Source organism: Callithrix jacchus, chromosome 6, assembly GCF_049354715.1.
Source record: "Callithrix jacchus isolate 240 chromosome 6, calJac240_pri, whole genome shotgun sequence".
In the NCBI taxonomy this organism is placed as follows: Eukaryota; Metazoa; Chordata; class Mammalia; order Primates; family Cebidae; genus Callithrix; species Callithrix jacchus.
The window spans coordinates 103281611-103296767 of record NC_133507.1 but is presented as its reverse complement, the minus strand read 5'-3'; the positions used below and the strand labels follow the sequence as shown (position 1 = coordinate 103296767).

General features: G+C 38.8%; 1 long non-coding RNA gene across 1 annotated transcript; it reads left to right on the top strand.

Annotated features, from left to right (window-relative positions):
- The first annotated feature begins 780 nt into the window (after positions 1–780).
- LOC118154618 (uncharacterized) lies at positions 781–13572 on the top strand. Its single transcript, XR_004744724.3, has 3 exons — positions 781–941; positions 1681–1825; positions 11382–13572. It is a non-coding gene; the product is annotated as an uncharacterized LOC118154618 (long non-coding RNA).
- The last annotated feature ends 1585 nt before the right edge of the window (positions 13573–15157 follow it).

Genomic DNA, 15157 nt, shown 5'->3' with positions numbered 1-15157 from the left:
GAGCTGTTCAAAAGCAAAATGATTTTTCCTATAACACCAGTGGTCCTGAATCAAGGCAGATTTCTCTGGAGGAAATAAAATACTTCTTTTCTTTTTTCCCTTTCTTTATCTCTTTTTGTTCTATTTCTAGCATTTGGTGCCCTTTATTGCTAACTTCACCCAGTAACATGTGAAAAATGTACTCGACAATGCAAAGCAGATGACGCAGTCACCATCTTCTGAGTCACCGTCCTTTTCTCTGCATTCCTGCAGAGCCCTTTCAAAACTGGAGAATGATTTGGTTAGGAGTCACTGAAAAGAGAAATAAAAATGAAAAGATGGGTCTGCTTACTCAGCCACACAGACGCTTTTGTGGCTTGTCCCCTGCTGCAACCTGCTTGGCACTGGGCATCCCCAGGGACCCTAGGCCAGGTCCTCGAATCAGGACAGACCTAGGGGGTCTGGGAGCCCACACAACTTTGGCAGACTTGGCCGGTCTTTTGTTTTGTTTCAGTTCATCATTGCCACTTGGAAGTAAGCTCTGTGGCAGAGAAGGAAAGGAGAGGGTGCTGGCGTAGGTCGGGTCCCTTGAGGTGATGTAATTTGTCACCACTTCTCGTGTGCTGGAAATGAATCTATCACTTAGGAAAAGTCAGGAGGGCTGACTCAGAACCACACATAGGATAAACCCAACTTTGGGGCAAGCTGTCACAGACACCAAGTCACCTCCAAGTCCTCCCCCATGGTGGGTGGGGATACCACATAGGACTGGTTAAGAATATCCACCTCAGTGACGAAGCCCTCTGGAGCAAAGAGTCAGATTGCTAGAGTAGCCGCAAAGGAGTCCACGGCAGGTACTTGCTACCTCTCTGTGCATCAGGGAGCATGCCTCCCAGGGTTCTGATCTTTGCCTGAGGGAAAGTGAGTGGACCAGAGAGCATCTGATGAGGCCAAGTCACAGGGTGAGTCTTCTGGCTTTTACCAATGAACTTGCTTACTCTCCACACGTGGAAATACTGAACAAAGCCAAGAAGCTGTCCAGTTTGTTGGATGTAAGCTCTCTGATGACCAAAGCTTTATTTTGTTCGCCACCATATAACCAGTACAGAACAGTGGCTGCACATAAATATTTGTGAATGAATGAATAATATCACATGAAGATTTTGGTTAAAAAATCAATTAATGCAATGGTCAAGTGGTTTTTTAGCACAATGAGCCTAGAAAAGCAATCATTATTTTAACAAATGAAATTTTAAGAAGACTGGAGCAAGGGAAGGGAAAAAACTCATAACTGTTGATCCCTTACTGTGCAACGAGAAATTTCTTGTGTGCTGGATGAATAGGTATTATCCCATTTTTAGGGTTAGAAAACTGGGGCTGGGAGAGGGCAGATCATTTGCCTAAGATCATAAGGCTAAGAAGTAGCAAAACTGTGGTTCAGACTTAAGAATCCCATGTTGGGGTGATTTTAAAGATTTAATTATTGCAGTACTTTGTTATTACAGATCACTGCAACAGCATTTTGAGATGTTAGACATGTGATGCTGGAAAACTAATTAATTTATCTTCATGGGAAGTTTGTAGAGTTTTGAGATTCAAACCAGATTAAGTAGGTGAAAGTGCTTTTTTAGATTGCTTAGCTTGACACTAAAAAATTTGTGCTGAATCCAAATCCCATATGAATGTATTAACTTTTTCTAGCAGAGAGTTTACAGAAGCAAGAAATCAATCAACATGGCTTCAACCGCAGGGGGTGAAGTAGGGGAGTGAGATGGATGTTTGATCAGGTTACAGGGAGCTCAGCCTCTAGTAGCAACCCCATTGGTAAGCAGCTGTGTGATCTAAGGTAAGTCACTTCACCTCTTATAATTTCAGGTTTATGGATGGTCAAATAAGGGACTAATTCTTGCTTTGCTTACTGCTCAGATATTATTGGAATCAAGAGAAATAGTTGAATTAAAGTACTTTGCAAAATTTATAGACTCCAATTGAGAAAACTTTTATATTTGTGATGAAATTGTCCTATATTCTGTAATAATGGGAGTTGAGTCTTTCCCTATCTACCTACCTAATTCACTGATTAAATTTGCATCTGAAATGATAACATAGTTTCTCACTTTTAATTTCATTCAACTTTTTCATTAAGTTGAATAAAATTTAATGAAACGTTGACATCTGTGACTATTTCCCTGATTTTTAAAACATTTTTGATCAAGATTTACTGTTTTCATCTAAGACAAGTTCTAGTACCTGAATTTACCTCAGAGGGCACAGAGAGTTGAGACATTTCCCTCTGTACATACATTTTTAGGGCTGGCCCCAAATATGAAATATAATTATAGTGCTCTCTTGTCTGATATTAGACAAGTCTGAGGAGGCCTGGAGTACATTCCTTAGGCTCATGAGTAATTATAGTGTTGATGATAATCAACTGCTTTATAAGATCTCAAGCTGCTGGGATTCTGGTTTTTCTGTAATGCATACATACCCCATGAATTTAATTATCACTATTTTGGTGCCTGGCAAATATGCTTCACTTATAAACCTCATATTTATGTTAAGATAGAACTGGAGGGTGTGTGTTGTAACCACTACACCCCAGACATTCAAGAAAAATCATTGTCCAAATTCAGAAGGGCTTTTCATTTTAATGACCCATGCGTTTGATATTATTTTCTTGGTTAGAAAATTATTTTTCAAGTTCTGTTTTCTCCACCCCCTTTCTTCTCCCTTCATGCCTCTCTCTAAGTTTTATAATGCTGTGTTTCCTTTTGAAAGATTAGGTAAGAGGGAACACGTGTGTGAAAGTCGTGGCCAACTCCCATGTGCTGAGGGCTGGTAAGATGAAGGCCAAAGGCCAAATGACTTCAGCACCTGACAAGTGTGTGGATCTCATTATGGCCATTGAGCCTGGTAGGCTTAAAAAAAAAATCAGTGGATTTGCAGGAGGTGTGGTCGATGTTTGGTGAGAAAGTAGGTCTTCAGTATAATTGATAAGGCCTCCAATTTTTTTTTGTCTCCCATTTGAAAACTTCCCATCTATCCCATATATTTAATGATTCATAGAGTTTGAGGAAGCGTTTGAGATCATCTTGTCTAATCTCTTCATTGTCAATGAGCAGCATGAGCTCAGGAAGGAGAGAGTTTCTCAAGGCCTCATCATTAACCAGATTGTCTGACTCTGTTCCAATTTCCCTATTTCACACCTGCTGTCCTAGCCCCAACCTGCATATCCACATATCCATTGAGGACCTTTGAACACTTACTCTGTACTTGGTGGTAAGCTTCTTGGTCTTTAAAGCATAGTGTTGATCTTCCAGGAATTTGTTAGCAAATTGAGGGGGGGGGGTCACACAGACACAAGACCCTCATTGTAGTAAAAAGCAGCCTCTAGTTCAGAGGCGATGTGAGTGAAGCAGTGGACCAGTTCCTCAGGACATCAGAGTGTGCAAAATCTGAGGAAGGCTGGTCTGCTGAGAGGATATAAATGGAAGAGGTAGAACTTAAAGCAGGTTTTGAAGGTGCAGAGATTTGAATTTCCAGGAAGGGAGGAGGACTTGAAAAGGGCTCAGAAATCTAAGGAACAGGATGTGAGGAGGATTTAGAGTGAAGAAAGAGCAACATCACAGTCCATGTATGGAAAATGTAGGGATGGGGTGGCCCCTAGGAAAGGACACAATACAGATAGCTTTTAATGCCCACCTAAAGTGTTTACTTCCTCATGCAGGGATGGAGATCTATTGAAGATTTAAAATAGGAGAGTGAGGAGCTAAAATAAAGGTAACTTGGGTTGGAAGAAGGATTGGAGGGCCCCCTCAACTCTGCAGGAACTGCCTGAAAGGGAGTGAGGTCTACAATGCCAACTCCTGGAATGACTAATACTTTTGCCTTCAAAGGTCTTGAGAGTTTTACAGTGGTTGTCCATGTGGCTTCTCCAGGAGGGCCAGTGAGAGATACAATTCTCCACCAGTTAGAGGGGCAAAGCTTGAGGCAAGGAAAAAGAGGTGGCCGCCCGCCTCTGTAAACTGGGATGTCTCAGACATACACCAAAGTGCCCATTGGTTGGGTAGAGTCTGACTCAACCTCTTTCTAACTTCAAGGCTTTGGCCAAGCCACTAACATGTTCTGAACCTCAGTATTTTCATCTGCACTTTATAGGTATAATGATGCTTGCCCTAGCTACCTTGTTATGAGGATCCAATGAGAAAGCAGATGTGAACCGTAAATAAACTATCATCATTATCCTGTCACAGAGCTCTTGCTGCTGGGGTGGTGGAATATCTGATGCAGGGGAAAACCACATAAAAGTAAGGACAGATTTCCTTCTTAGAAAAATACCTTTGAATTCCAGGAAGGGAGCAGGGATTAAGGCTTGCCCCATAGGGTGGGAGAACAGTGCAAATGTCTTGTGCCTTGCTACTGGGAGCATTATTTGACATAATATTTTTGCTTTTCTTGGTTTTGTTTTCCATTTAAGAAGACATGGAATGGAAGTAGTTTGAGGATTCTGTTCAAACTGATTACTGTGAGCCACCCTAAACCAGAACTGATCAGAATACTGCTTGAGACTTTACAACTTGTGTGGCTCCATTCAAAGCTGAAAAATCAGCAAAAGGACAGAAGATGGGGTGGGGGATGTCAGATGCTCATCCTTGAATAAAAGGGTAATGGTTTTAAAACCATATTTTAAATATATTTTCTAAATTTGATTACAACTCTCGCTTAAGCCGTAGCCATTTCTAAGGTTCTCTGAGCAGCATTTTCCTTGGAGATTGGCTTGATTATTGGTTTAGGTCTTGACTCGTTTCTAAGTGTATATAATCAGTTCATCTAGAACTCCATAAAATCCTTCTTCCCAAAGGAAGGCCTTTGCTGGAAGCTGTGATAGGCTGGAGAGAGAAACAGACTGGGAACTCCATGGTCAGGGAACTTCCAGCCTAATTGGACAAAGAAAAACATTCAGAACTTATTTATGAGCACCAACAGATTTAGAGAGTGAGGGATAAAAATGCGTGTGGAAAGGTCATTTATTGAGTGCTTGCTATGTGCCAGAATTTGCTTTTGATTCTGACTTTACAGTGTCAGATGTTAAGCAACTCTGGATTTTCGTTTTTATTTTTTCTGGGAGGCTATGGGAATTCAGTGAAGGCTTTCCCTTTTCAGAATGGCATAGATTCAACCTTAGAAGCCTCATCTAGGCTGTCATATAGAGGATGAATTTGGGACAGAGGAGGCTAGGGACAGAAGACCAGTTTGGGAACAACAGTAGAAGTCCCTTGAACTAGGGCAGGGGCAGTAGGAAGTGAGAAAATTTGGGAAACAGTTTATTGCAAAAGTGAAAAGAGGCAGCCCTTCAGAGAATGGTGCCCATAACTTTTACTCCCCACGAACCCAGCATCTGGCATTTATGAAATGCTCAAGCTTGTTGTCCTGAAATTCTTGTTGATTAATTGCTTGGTTCACCATACATCCTAAATAAAAATTTCACTGTTTACTCTATTCAGAGATCTGAAGTAAAATTTAGCCACAAGGATGTTTATCACAATACGATTTTTAATTGAAAACGTATGGAAAATACTTATGTTGGCTGGAATGTTTGCAATTATTAAGAATTATTTTTTCAATGGCTATTTCATGACGGTAAATTCTCTTGACACAATGTAAAGTGTAAAAATAATACAAACTAGTCTGTGTGTATTGGTTCATGCCTGTAATCTCAGTACTTTGAAAGGCTAAGGAATATGGATCACTTGAGTTCAGGAGTTCAATACCAGCCTGGCAACATGGTGAAATCCCGTCTCTACTAAAAAATACAAAAATTAGCTGGGCATAGTGGTGCACACCTGTAATCCTAGCTACTTAGGAGGCTGAGGCAGGAGAATTCCTTGAGCCCTGGAGGTGGAAGTTGCAGTGAGCTGGTATCATGCCACTACACTCCAGCTTTGGCAACAGACTGAGTGAGACTCCATTTCTAAATAAATAAACAACAATAATACAAATTACATATAAGTGGTATTCTCCTGATTCATATAATTAAATACTTTTTAATATTCTCTGTGTTAAAAATATACATAGAAAATAAAGAAGAAAATACATCAGCATGTTAATCATAATTATCTTGAATTTTAAGAGTACAAACATCATTTATTTTCTTCTTTCAACATTTTTATATTTTCCCAATCTTATACTTTAGAGTGGTAAAACTTTTCAAGTCAGAAGAATAAAAATTATTGTGAAATAAAAAAAAAAAAATCCCAAGAGGAAACCACTTAAAGGTTCAGAAGATTATGCTCAAGTGTTAGTGTTGCCTTATGATGTAGGCAAATTCACTTAACCCCTATGGTCCACAGTTTCCTCATCTGTAAAATGGTCTTAATAACATCTGCTTGCTAATTGTCAGGCTACTGTAAATGTCAAACAAAATAAGGGAGGTGAAAATGCTTTGTTACTAATAAGTTGCTTCAGGAATATGCATGACTCTGGTTGTTACTATATTTGCTCCCCTTAATGGGATACAAAAGCGGATGCTAGACGTTCCCCAGGGTAGGTTTGGGCAGCTGGCAACCTAATCTGGAGGAAGAGAGAAGGAGCTTCTCTCGGCTTGAAGCCATTTTGTTTGAATGGGGACCACCAAGTCTAGCCAAAGGTAATTTCATTGTGCTGAAGAGAAAAAGGAATAGAGCCATTCTGGGAAAGGGCAAGAGGTTGGAGAAAGAGGGCCCCAGAAGGTGTAAACCTTCTGGGATTAACACTTCTCATTTGTAGTTTGTCTATAAGACTGAGTTCTCCTTCCAGCACTGTGACTTCAGTCTTCACTGACCTCAAACCAACCCTGACTCCCTCTGGGTCCCTGGTTCCTGTGGAGCCAATGAAGGCTTGTCAGGGCTGGTCATTAAGCTGTTTTTCCTCAACACCCGTTTTCATGTTCTGTGGGTCCTTTAGTCTGCATTGTAATAAAGAATCAATGCAAACTGTTCAAGTGAAAGAGGATGAAGGATATGAAGAGAACACACACAAAAAGGGGTGGGAGAAGAGTAGGCAAGCCAAGGGATGTATATTAAAACCAACAAACATATTTTGTGCCTGCATTAAATGAAGGTGCTCATGATTCATGCTGAGGGTTCAAAAACATTGGCTGTAGTCCTTGCCTACCTGGAAAGACATGAAAAAGACATGCTCAATTTCTGATTGCCAAGAATGCATCCAGGGAGTGAGCACCCAGAAGATCTGAGCAGGCAGGTGAGGGCTGGGCTGATCAGGGAAGGTCTTAGATGTCAGGGAACTGGTTAAGGTCTCCCAAGCTGGGAGAAAGCAGGAAGTACAGGAATGAAGATATGAAGTAAACAACTCCCTTTAGTTTGGAAGCTTCTCTTTGAGTTATCTTGAACAAATCACTTAACTCAATTTCTGTTTCTTCAGTTGTGCAAATGAGGCTATTACTACTTCTTAGGCTGCTGGGATGATTAAATGAGGGAAAAGAAATGAAGTTCCAGGTATATAATAACTATTCAAAAATATTAATTCCCTTTCCTCTTTTCATTCCCTCCGATGTTGATGATGTCTAGTCTGGAACTAGACATGATTGCAAATTGGTTGCCCATGAACCAGACTTAGTCTGTAGATCGGTTTTGGTCAGATCACAGAATTCTGGCTTACACTATATTTTGAAAACATTTTGAATTCCTTGGCAACACTTGAAAATTAGGAGATTTCACATAAATATGCAGGTTTCTGGCTTCTCTTGAAAAATCAGATATGGCCACTGGGGGCCTGTGTTACTGCTTGACACCTACTGGCTGGCGCTGAGTCAGGGCTGCTGCTGTGGGTGGGACCTGCATTCCCCACTTCTCCATAGTCCCCGCAATTTCCTCTGAGTCCCTGCACTGAGGCAAGTGTCAGTTGCAATTTATCATTGTTTGCACTATTTTGTTTTTATTCTTAAATTGAGTTAAAAATTGAGCAAAATTTCTTTTTATAGCAAAAGCAGGAAAATGAAAAATTGGCCAAGAATGTCATAAGTTTACAAAACAAAGAGAAAAGGAAAGGAAGAGGGCATATTTCTTTGGGGAAGTGAAGAAAATCCCTGTGTGTTTCATACCCAGGCAGAGCATGACAGTATTGAAAGAATACACTGGCTTGCTTCACTTGTTTGTGTTACCTGCCTGGCCTTAATAGACATCTGAGTTTATTGATCTCAGCCTGGACCACTTGCTCTTATCAGTATAGGCTTGTGGAAAATATCAACCCCTCTTTATGATTTTCTCCCAGCCATGAAAAGGAAATTCAGGCAGAGCTGAAGGGAACCACACAGACACCAATGGCTGTTGACATGAAGTCCATTGAGTGGGCTACTGGACAAGGCCTCCTGCCTTGATGAATCTACATTAATTTTTCATGCAAGCATATATTCTGGGTCTTGAGATAGCTGGTCCTTCAAGAGCTTCCTGGTAACCATCACCAAAGACCAAATGTAACTAAGCAGATAAGGGGTAGTCATTGGGACTAAGGAAAAGAATGGTTTAGAAAGACACTGGCCAACAGAAATATAATGTGAGCCACAGGTAATTTAGGCTTTTCTGGCAGCTACATTGTGAAAAGTTTTTAAAAACCAGGGAATTTTATTTTAATATTTTATTATACTCAATATATCTGAAATACTGTCATTTTAAAATTTTAATATGTAATCAATATAAAAAATAAATGAGGTAGTTTTACATTCTTTTTCTTCTGAACTAGGCCTTTGGTATTTGTTGTGTCTTTTGCAACTATAGCACATTCCAGTTTAGGCTGGCCGTATTTCAAATGTTCAATAGCCCCTGGTGGCTAGTGGCCACCTGATTGTACAGTGCAAGTTTCAAAGATAGATGGGAGCGTCAGCATCATGAAAGCTTTACTGGCTTCTAGTCTTTGCTGATAGCTGGCTCTGATTTCTCAGGCCTTGATTTCCCCCGCTCAGGTACCCTAGAGCTGTATATCAGCCAATGACCATCAGTTTAAGAGAGGTCTTACATTATTGTCTGTAATATGAGCCTACAGCTTTCTTCTCAACTTTAACAGCAAGCAACTTGAAGGTAACCCCATGTTTTTGTTTTGTTTTGTTTTTTCTTATAAACTCTCTTGGAGGCAGGATGTATGGGACACCATGTAGCAGGTGCTTACTATATTTTTCTTGACTTGATTATGTTTGAGTTCTTCCATGATAGAAAATTCACAAAGTCAAGGTTTCTGTTTTGATACATGATATTGGCTTTTACTCCTCCAAGATCAATATCCCATTGAATCTGACTTTAGTGTCAACAGACATGCATTCTTTGGCTCACAGGTTCATTAACCACATGTCAAGCATATTGCTAGGCACCAGGATCACAGATTATAAAAGCATATTTATTACTCAGTAAGTATTACTCAACATGAAAAACAAACAAATGCTATTCAGTATGACAGATCAGTACTAAATGTAGAGTGAGAAAGAGTGAAACAGTGAGGGAACAAATGGAGAAGTGGCCCATTTGTGTAGAGAGGTTAAGGAAGGCTTCACAAAGGAGGAGATGTTTGAGCAGAGTCCTGAGGAATGAGGATTCAGCACGCAGGAGGAAGGGCATGAACTTACACTTGTGTGGTCAGCACATGCAAAACTCTGGAAGAGGGCCCCAAATAAGGTCTGATGGCCAAAGCAGATGGCCCAGCTGTGTCTTTTCACTGTGGGTTCGTAGGTGAACCTACAGTCCCCTAAGTTTGATATTTGCTTATCCTTCTGTTTTATCCTGACTTTATCAAGGTGCTGCAAGGTGTGAAATGCCTAACTCTACGACCAACTTCAGAACGCTTCCATTTCCCTGGCTACCTCACAGAAATTGAGACAACTTTACTTGTTTTTACACAAGGACCTTTTGGGCCCCATCTAAAAGCCATTTCTATAGAAGTATCTTAAATGGACTTCTGAAGAACCTTCAAAATTAACTACCATTAAACCGTAACCAAAATGTACATGTGGATTTGAGATGTGTCAGCATGTGTTTTGCATCTTTCACTTGTGAAATTTATGTGTCTTTCATGGCCTTTGGACAGACCCCATATGTTTCACATATGGTTGGTACATTTCTTATTAGGAATGGTATAAAGAGGGTCAGGAGAATCAGACTACTGTATTGGTAAACATAAGGTTTGAGATCCACTGATAAAAAATGGCTTTCAAAACACCCACTTTAATGGGAAGAACATTTATCTTGGGAACATAGAATTTTATGGCTAGAAGGGATCTTGGAGAGAATCTGGTTCAACCCAGTCATTTTACATGTAGGAATGGAGACGGTGAGGGGTTAAGTGATTCACACAAAGTTTCCAGATATTAGTGGCAGACCAAGGATGAGAACTTAAGCTCTCTGATTTTTAGCCCAGTGCTTTTTTTCGATATTTCACACAGCGTTGCTCATGATTTTCATTAGAAGAGCATTATAATTTTCCAGTTTAAAATGATTTCTGGATAGCAGTTCTGAAAAGTTCTCCAGATTCCAACTATGAAGACATAAGATGAAAATTTGTGGGAACAGAGGCATGCATTTTTGGCTTAGAGTTGTAGCCTGAGGGTCTAGCACAGTGCTTGGCTCATTGTAATTTCTTAGTTAGTATTTGGGGAATGAATGAACTACACCAACAACAAAGGTGAGAGCCAATGTACTATCAGAATCTGTGAAAGCACCCACAAAGATTACGAGATTAAAAAAATGAGAACTGCAGTTGGGAGACAACGCATACTTTGCCAATGAAAACAAAGGAAGCTTGACCTCCTGTAGAATATGTTTCTACCCAGGGGTGATATTAAAAATATTTAATAACCATGACCACCCAGTCACCAGCCCTCGTTCTACTGTGAACGATCAGAACTGGAGCTCACCATCTAAACACTGTCCTGACTCTTCTCTTGTTTGAGATGTTCTTTGAGATGTCGGTTTTCCTCTTCTCCTACCCAATAATTCTCCTTTCCATGTCTCCTGAGAGAATAAAACCCCAATAAAACTGTAGAGAAGGAAGGAAATAAGGATAATCGATGTTTTTATTATTACGTGGAAGATGCAGTTTCAGAGAGTAAAGCTCTGTAGGTAGGAAAACTGGTGGCATGGTATGCTGGGCTTAATTTGGGTGTACTTCATTATTTTAGAGTCTTTATGAGCCAGGAAATTGAAAAACGGCATTTTTGCAATATGTTTGTACTAGGTGAGCATCTGTTAGACCCATGGAGCTCTGGATACCTGTGCATATCTTCTTGCCTTCTTATTATTTAATATATATGTGGGAAATGGTTTTGCCAAAATCAAGGTTGTCAGCAAGTGGGATAAAGGGAATTATACACACTACACCTGCTGGCAAACACTAACTCTGAATGTATTTCTTTTCATTTTAAGACTGGAGAGCAAGAAAAGCCCAACATGGAATATATTAAAAAGATTGCATAACAAGTGATATGGAAGAAAATATTGAGAAACTTCTTGAAATCCCCTGAAGGATGCATGAAGTTTTGGCTTCCATGAAACAGGAACAAAAACTATGAGGAGGAAATTGCCTGAAATAGTGATAATGAGAATGACAAAAGAAATTAAACATAAATTGAGGAATTTAATCCTCACTGAAGCAGAAAATATCAAAATTGACAATGCAGAAGACTGAAGCAATGATATTGATGACAAACGAGTTTTTTTTTCCAGATTGGAGAGAAATATGGACACAGTAATAAGTGGAGAATCAACATAGGTGGAATCAAGAGTATAGACTCTGAAGATGCATTCCGTGGGTGCAAATACTGACCCCATTTACACTAGCAGTGTGACACTGGGCTAGTTACATACTTTCTTAGTGTTATCAACTGTAAAATGGGACTAATAATAGTAAAGGGATTTATATTTAAATTAAATCAACTACTATTGATATAGTTCTTAAAACAGGGGTTAGCATATAGTGAATGCTATGTTTGATAAATACATAGAAACAATGAACAAGAAGATTACAGACATGGAAGACAGAAGATGACAATTAAACTCAAGAACTTAACCATCAGTAAGAAAAAACAAGTAATTAGATCAGTAACAATCATAAACACAATTGCTATTTTTAACTTCCCGGTTTCAAGCAGCCTACTTTGTCCACCACCAGCTCTCCAGCCTAGGACTTATGTCTCAATGGTTTTCAGTGTCCCCATCTGAGAGAGTGCTGCTGCTCTCATTACTATCTTTTCCTCTATTCTCTTCATTTCTCTTCACAATTTATATCCACACTTGAAATCATATAAATTACTATTTTGTTTACTGTTATTTGAATAGGAGGGCTGTGAGCTCAAGGCCTTAATCACTCTTTGCCATTGTCACAGACTCTAAAAAAAAATCTCATTGGATAAATGAAGAAACTGCCCTGCTAAACAGAAATAACTGAATGGACAGATCAGAGGGGGTTGCAATATCAGGTAACATTAACTAAGAAAGCCATTCTTAGATAAGTATTGGCAAATTTTTTGAAATGAAATAACTGAAGGTGTCCATGCCTTACTCCCACACATAGAAAGATCGGTTTTCCTGACTACAAGTCAACAAAAATTTTTCTGATTTCATACTTACTCTCTGCTATAGTGATTTACAGAAAACAATAGAACAATATTTGTAAATCTTTTCAAGGAAAATGTTGTTTAAGAATTTTAATGTCCATGTACTAGAGGAATTAGATAATATAACCACTGTGTGTCTTTCTTTCAAAAATCAATGAATCAAAAATAAGACCTTGGTAATGAGGCAGTCAAGCTATGAAAGGAGGGTGTTGGGTATTCGTACTCTTCTGCTGTACTTTAAAGGCCATCCTTTTGGACAAGACTCCCACTTTTAGATCTCTAGCCCTTGTAGCAGTCTAAGATAGATGTCCAGTTCTTAATGCTTGGAATTTGTGAATATATTACTTTATTTGGTTTACAGATGTGATTAAATTAAGAATTTTGAGTTGGGGGGTTATCCAGGCAGGCCTAATGTAATCACAAGGATCCATAATAAGAGGGTGTCAGAAAAATCAGAATGAGTGAGAGTAGTAGGAGATGTGACCATGTAAACAAGAGGTTGGAGTGATGTGAGGTCACATCAAAACCACACACACACAATGATATATCACTGATGTGAGGTACTAAAAGAAATGTAGGCAGTGTCTGGAAGCTGAAAAAGGCAAGGAAATGATTTTCCCCTCAGAGCCTCCAGAAGGAACCAGCTCCTCTGACAACTTGACTGTAGCTCAGTGAAACTGATTTTGGACTTCTGACCTCCACAACTACAAAATAGTAAACTTGTATGTAGTTATTAAAAATTGAGGTAAAATTCACATAACTGTTAACTATTTCAGAATGTAACTAAGTGGCATTTATTGCATTCACAATATTGTGTAACCACCATCATCTCTAGTTTCAAAACTTTTTCATCACCCGAGAGGAAAATCCCTTGCTCATGAAATAAGCATTCCTCATCTTTGTCTCTTCCACCCATTGCTTCCCTTGGCAACCACTAATCTGTTTTCTGTCTCTATAAATTTGTCTATTCTGGAATGTTTCATATAAAAGTAGTTATATACTATGTGGCCTTTTGTGTCCGGCTTCTTTCACTTAGCATAAGGTTTCTGAGGCTCATCCATGTTATACCATGTGTCAGTACTTTCTTTCTTTTCATAGTTGAATAATATTCCATTATGTATTTATGCCAAAATTTGTTTATCCTTTCATCCATTGATAGACCATCTTTTGTTTCCAGCTTTTGGCTTTTATGAATAACACTGCCATAAACAATTATGTAGAAGTTTTCCTGTGGACATATTTTTATTTCCCCTGGATTTATAACTCTGGGAGTAGAATTGCTGGATCATACAGTAACTATGATCAGTATGCTTATGCTTAACTATCTGTTTACTTTTTGAGGAACTGCCAAGCTGTATTCCACAGTGGCTGCATTAATTTACATTCGGTCAGCAATGTACAAGAGTTCAAATTTCTCCACATCTTTGTCAACACATTTTTGTTTTTATTTTTTTGGATTATAGCCATCTCAGTAAAAGTGAAGTGATATATCATTGTGGTTTTGATTTGCATTTCCTTAATGACCAATAATGTTAAAAATGTTGAACATCTTTGTGTGTGCTTGTTGGTCATTTGGAGCAATGTCTATTCAAATCTGTTCACTTTAAATTGGGTTGTTTTTTTTTTTTCTGTCACATTGTAAGAGTTCTTTATGTAATTTGGATATCAACCCCTTATCGGATATGTGATTTGCAAATATTCTCTCCCAATCGGTAGTTTGCCTCTCACTCTGTTAATTGTGTCCTTGGATGTACAATATTTTTTTCATTTTTATGAAGTCCAAATATCTCCTTTTTCCTTCCATTGCTTGTGCTTTTGGTATAAAATCTGAGAATCCACTGCCAACTTTGAGGTCATAAAGATTTATTTCTATGTTTTGTTCTAACAGTTGTATAGTTTTAACTCATATCTAAATACTTCAGGGACAACAGGACTCACTGGTCAATGCCTTGAAGTACACCTTGCTTCTAGGGCAAGGAACAAAGTCCAGGCTCTCTCTGGTCATTCTTCCTTGAGTCAAGATGTTCTCTTTCTTAGAAAGGACATGAACAAGGCTGGGCTGTTTCAGATAGTTCCTGCTTCTCTCAGTATTTTGCATTTCTAGCACATTCTACACTTATTCTGATAACTACATACATGAAGGAAATAAGGGGAAAACCAGGTTGGCTATCTGGGGACTATCTAGAGTTAATTTTTTATATGAAGCAAGGTAGGGATTGGTGGCATTCTTTGGCATGGCATTATCTAGTTATCCCATCACCAGTTGAAAACATTATTCTATACTTCTTGAATGGTCTTGGTGCCCTAGTAAAAAAAAATCAACTGGTCATAGATGTTTGGTTTATTTTTGAACCTGAATTCTATTTTATTGGCCTAAATGTCTAGCCTTATGCTAACATCACATGATTTTGGTTACTGTATTTTGGTGGTAAGTTTTAAAATCAAGAAGTGTGATTCCTCCAACTTTCTTTTACTTTTTTAGTGTTGTTTTTATCATTTGGGATTCCTTGCAATTCTATATAAATTTGAAAATTAGCTGTTTTATTTTTGCAAAAGTAGCCTTTGGAATTTTGATGGGGTTGCCTT